Genomic DNA, 6,262 nt, shown 5'->3' on the forward strand with positions numbered 1-6,262 from the left:
GAACAGAGTAACGCCTTAAGCAAGATGACATGGTGTAGATGGACAATCTCAAACACGGTATGAACCCAAAACCAAGCACTTCTCCCATTGCAAGAATCATAGATCTAGTTGGCCAAACAAAACCCAAGACTCGGAGAGACTTACAAGGATATAAAATCATGCATAAGAGAAATCAACAAAGAATCAAATATAATTCATAGATAATCTGATCACAAATCCACAATTCATCGGATCTCGACAAACACACCGCCAAAGAGGATTAGATCGGATAGATCTCCATGAAGATCATGGAGAACTTTGAATTTAAGATCCAAGAGAGAGAAGAATCCATCTAGCTACTAACTACGGACCCGTAGGTCTGAAGTGGACTACTCACGAGTCATTGGAGGGGCGATGATGTTGATGTAGAATCCCTCTAGCTCCAAAGTCCCCTCCGACAGGGCACCTGGAAGGGTCTCCAGATGAGATCTCGCGGAAACAGAAGCTTGCGGCGGCGGAAAAGTGTTTTCGTGGATGCCTTGATTGTTTCTGGGATTTTAGGGAATATATAGGCCAAAGAGCTAGGGCAGGGGAGCTCCAGGGAGGCCACAAGCCTGGTCGCCGCGGCCCCCTGGCCGCGGCAACAGGGCTTGTGGGCTCCCTGTGGGACTCCTGCCTTGGCCCTCAAGTCCCCCGATCTTCTTCTGTTTTGGAAAAATTCATTTCGGGGATTTTATTCCGTTTGGACTCCGTTCCAAAATCAGATCTGAAAAGAGTCAAAAACACAGAAAAAACAGGAACTGGCACTTGGCACTGAATTAATAAGTTAGTCCCAAAAAGATATAAAAGGTATATAAAACATCGAAAGTTGACAAGATAAAAACATGAAACCATAAAAAATTATAGATACGTTTGAGACGTATCAAGCATCCTCAAGCTTAACTCCTGCTCGTCCTCGAGTAGGGAAGTCATAAAGAATGAATTTTTGATGCTTTCATGCTACCTAGCATAGATGTCCTTTGTAACTCCTCTTATGCGTCGTGAATGTTCAGATCCATTAGATTCAAAACAAAAGTTTGCTATTGACGTGGAGACAATAATACTTCAAGCAAACTAGCTAGGTAATCCTGAACTTTCAAAATAATAAGGCCAAAAGAAAGTTATCCCTACAAAATCATATAGTGTGGCTATGCTCTATCATCCTTGCACAATGAATTTAAATCATGCACAACCTTGGTATTGGCCAAGTAATTGTTTTCACACCTTTACTTTCTCAAACTTTTCAACTCTCACGCAATACATGAGCGTGGGCCATGGTTTTAGCACTATAAGTGGAATGGAGTGTGGTGGAGGTTGCAAGGCAAACAAGGAGAAGATGGTCACATTGACTAGGCATATCAATGAGCTGTGGAGATGCTCATCAATAGATATCAACGTGAACGAGTAGGGATTGCCATACAAATGATGCACTAGAGCTAAGAGTATGTGAAAGCTCTTAAAGAAAACTAGTGGGTGTGCATCCAACTTGCTTGCTCACGAAGACCTAAGGCAATTTTGAGGAAGCCTATAATTGGAATATACAAGCCAAGTTATATAATGAAAATTTCCCACTAGCTATATGGTGGTGTCAAAACGAGAGACTCTAAATCATGAAGATCATGGTGCTTTATAAGCACAAGTGTGGAAAGATAGTAGCATTGTCCCTTCTCTCTTTTTCTCTCATTTTTTTGGTGGGCTCTTTGGCCTCTTTTTTTATTTTGGTGGGCATCTTTGGCCTATTTTTGTAAATGGGCTTCACTGGCCTCTTTTATTTCCTCACATGGGACAATGCTCCATCAATGATGATCATCACACTTACAACTCAAAACTTAGAGCAATGATGACTCTATAAGGAATGCTTCGGTAGTGTACCATGACAATGATCGAGCATGGCATAGACATCAATGGAAACATCATGCTAGCTATCTTATGATCATGCAATGGCAATGTAGAAGTGGTGGCACATGTCATGGTGGTAGTTGCATGGCAGTATATCTCGGAATGGCTTTGAAGAAGCCATAGTAGGTAGGTATGGTGGCTGTTTTGAGGGAGGCTATATGGTGGTTTTGTGCACCGGTGGAAGTTGCACGATACTAAAGAAGATAGTGATGGTGGAAGGTGAAAGTGCATCTAAACCATGGACTCAACATTAGTCATGAAGAACTCATATACTTGTTGCGAAAGTTTTAGTAGTAATCGAAACAAAGCATTCAACGCATACTCCTAGGGGAAGGGTTGGTAGGTATAAACCATCGTGCGATCTCGACCGCCACACAAAGGATGACAATCAATAGACTAATCATGCTCAGACTTCATCACATAGCGGTTCACCATACGTGCATGCTACGGGAATCACTAACTTCAACACAAGTATTTCTAGATCCACAACACCTTACTAATATAACTTCAATATTACCACAACCACAACTCAAAACTAATTGAGATGAATCAAACTTCTCTAACTATTCAATGCAAATGAAGGTGGAAGTTTTCATATCCCTTTGGATAACTACCCCTTTTGAGACTACTTTCATAGCATAGATCAACTACCATGCTACGCGCTTCCGTTCTCTAAAAGATAGAAGTGAAACTCATAGAGCAAAATCAACTAGCTCAAAAGATATAAGTGAAACACATGTGAGCTGAATTGCCTAACCAAAGGATATAAGTGAAGCTCGACAAAATCACGGTGAGTGCATGTCTCTCTCTCTTTGTGTGCAGAAAGGAAGATTGTGACAAAAAAAGACTCCTACGATACAAGGCGCTCCATGCAAAACACATAACACGTGGTGAATAAAAATATAGCCCCAAGTAACGTTACCGATGGGTTGAAGACGAAAGAGGGGATGCCTTCCCGGGGCATCCCCAAGCTTAGGCTTTTTCGGCATCCTTGAATCAACTTGGGGTGCCTTGGGCATCCCCAAGCTTGAGCTCTTGCCACTCTTTATCTCTTTGTCCATAAGAACTTCACCCAAAACTTGAAAACTTCACAACACGAAACTTAAACAGAAACTCATGATAACATTAGTATAAGAAAGCAAACCACCACTTCCTTAGGTACTGTAGAAAACTTAAATTCTACTTATGTTGATGTTGGGTTCAATCTTACATGGCTAATACCCCCCCCCCCGATACTATCCATAGTTTCATCAAAATAAGCAACCAACTCAACAAAAACAGAATCTGTTAATAGCAGACAAGTATGTTGCAATCTGTATACTTTGTATACTTCTGGTACTTCAAAAATTCTGAAACATTACGTCAGTCTGAACAATTTGTGTAGCAATCAGCAGCAAAAACAATCAACTCAAAAGCTCTTAAAGAAAAAAAATTGAAAATTCCTTTCGTGAGCAGAAAGTTTCTGCCTTTTCCAGCATGAGCAAACGATCATCCCCAAGACTAATCATAACGGTTTTACTTGGCACAAACGCAAAAGAAACACAAAAAACACAATCATAACAGAATTATGAAAGTGTGGAAAACACAAAACAGAAAGAAAAAGGAGAGATTCGTTGGGTTTCCTCCCAACAAGCGCTATTGTTTAACGCCCTTAGCTAGGCATAAGGTGATGGAATCACATATAGTCATCTTTGGTGCTCAAACCATAAGTAGCCCTCATCATAGATTCATAAGGCAATCTTATTTTCTTTCTAGGAAAATGCTCCATGGCCTTCTTTAGAGGAAATTGAAATCTAATATTGCCTTCCTTCATATTGATGATAGCACCAATAGTCCTTAGGAAAGGTCTACCAAGAATAATGGGACATGAAGGATTGCAATCTATGTCAAGTACAATGAAATCCACGGGTACATAGTTCTTATTTGCAACAATAAGAACATCATTGATCCTTCCCATGGGTTTCTTGACAGTAGAATCCGCAAGATGCAAATTAAGAGAACACTCTTCAATCTCATGAAAACCAAGAATATCACATAAAGACTTTGGAATCACGGAAACACTAGCACCCAAATCACACAAAGCATTGCATTCATAGTTTTTGATTTTGATTTTGATGGTAGGTTCCCACTCATCATGAAGTTTTCTAGGTATAGAGACTTCTAATTCGAGTTTCTCTTCAAGAGATTTCATCATAGCATCGATGATATGAGCGGTAAAGGCTTTGCTTTGGCTATAAGCATGTGGAGAGTTTGCAATGGATTGCATCAAGGAAATGCATTCAAACAAGGAGCACCTATCATAATTGAATTCCTTGAAATCCAAAGTGGGAGTTTCATTACTACCCAATATTTTGATTTCTTCTATTCCACTCTCCACACCTTTATCATCAAGATAGGTGGACTCCGAATCATTGGGGCATTTTTCAACCAAAGTGGATTCATATCCAGCCCCTTCATCAATAGGTTTGACACGAGAAAACAAAGATTCAAGAGGAGTCACACCAAGCACTTTAAGATCTTCGTGATTTGCATCAGTAGAACACACCCTTTTAAACCATTCATGCCTAATGCAAATTTGGGCGGTTCTTTCTTTGCTCTCATTCATGGAGACACGCATAGCTTTTAAAGTTTCATCCAAGTTGACCTTGGGAGGAGCACATCTAACTTTCAAAGCATCAATATCACAAGACTTCCTATCAACGCTTTTAGCCAAATTGTCTATTTTGAGTAGTTTTTCCTCTATGGACGCATTGAAAATCTTTTGAGAGTTGATGAACTCTTTGATATTACTCTCTAAATCAGAGGGTAATTTGTTATGATTTCCATAAGTGTTGTTGTAGGAATTGCCATAATTGTTAGAGGAGTTACTAGGAAAAGGCCTAGGAACATAGTTTCCTCTAAAAGCATTGTTGTTGCCAAAATTGTTCCTACCAACAAAATTAACGTCCAAACTAGCGTTGCTACTCTCAATCAAGGAAGATAGTGCCATGTCATTAGGATCTAAAGGAGCATTTCTCCTAGCAACTAAATTCATCAACTCGTCCATCTTAGCACTAAGCGAGTTAATTTCTTCTATAGCGTGTACCTTTTTGCTAGCAGGTGACCTTTCAGTGTGCCACTGAGAGTAGTTGGTCATGATATTGTCTAAGAGTTTTGAAGCTTATCCTAACGTGATTTCCATGAATGTTCCACCTGAGGCGGAGTCCAAGATATTGCAAGAAGCAAAATTCAAACCAGCATAAAAGATTTGTATAATCATCCACAAACTCAAGCCATGAGCGGGACAATTTCTAATCATTAACTTCATCCTCTCCCAATATTGTGCAACGTGTTCATGATCAAGTTGCTTGAAATTCATGATATCGTTACAGAGAGAGATAATCTTAGCCGACGGAAAATACTTGGATATGTAAGCATCTTTGCACTTATTCCAAGAATCGATACTATTTTTAGGCAAAGAAGAAAACCAAGTTCTCGCACGATCTCGCAAAGAGAACGGAAAAAGCTTCAACTTAACAACATCATTATCCACATCTTTTTTCTTTTGCATAACGCAAAGCTCAATGAAGGTATTGAGATGGGACGCGACATCTTCACTAGGAAGGCCAGAGAATTGCTCTTTCATCACAAGATTCAGCAAGGCAGCGTTGATTTCATATGATTCCGCACTAGTGGCGGGAGCAATCGGAGTACTAATAAAATCATTATTATTAGTACTCAAGAAGTCGCAAAGTTTGGTGTTTTCAGCCATGATGACTTCAACAAACAAACAAGAACACAAGCAAGCAAGAAAACTAGCAAAGGAAAACAACAAAAGGCAAATGAAAACGGCAAAGGAGAAAGGCAAATGAAAACGACATATCTGAAGTGGGGGAGAGGAAAACGAGAGGCAACTGGCAAAAAAGGTAAATGCAAGAGATGAGTTTGTGACACCTACTCGGATAGATCTTGAATTGATCTCTCTTCCCCGGCAACGGCGCCAGAAATCCTTCTGCTACGGCAACAAAAGACCTTCCCCGGCAACGGCGCCAGGAATCCTTCTGCTGCTGGCTACGCCTACAGGGACTTCCTTGGCAAATATGCAAAGGATTCCCCCGCGGCCTTGGTGCCTTGCGTTGGTGTTCCCTGGAAGAGGAAAGGGTGATGTAGCACTACGGCAGTAAGTATTTCCCTCAGTTTGAGAACCAAGGTATCGATCCAGTAGGAGGATCGAGTCAAGTCACAAGTACCTGCACAAACACAAAGAGCTTGCACCCAATGCTATGAAGGCGTTGTCAATCCCTTATAGATTGTTTGCAAAGTGAGAACTGAAAGCAAAAAGTAAACAAAGAAAAGTAAAATTAAA

The sequence above is a fragment of the Hordeum vulgare genome, chromosome 1H (genome assembly GCF_904849725.1).
Source record: "Hordeum vulgare subsp. vulgare chromosome 1H, MorexV3_pseudomolecules_assembly, whole genome shotgun sequence".
Taxonomy (NCBI): Eukaryota; Viridiplantae; Streptophyta; class Magnoliopsida; order Poales; family Poaceae; genus Hordeum; species Hordeum vulgare.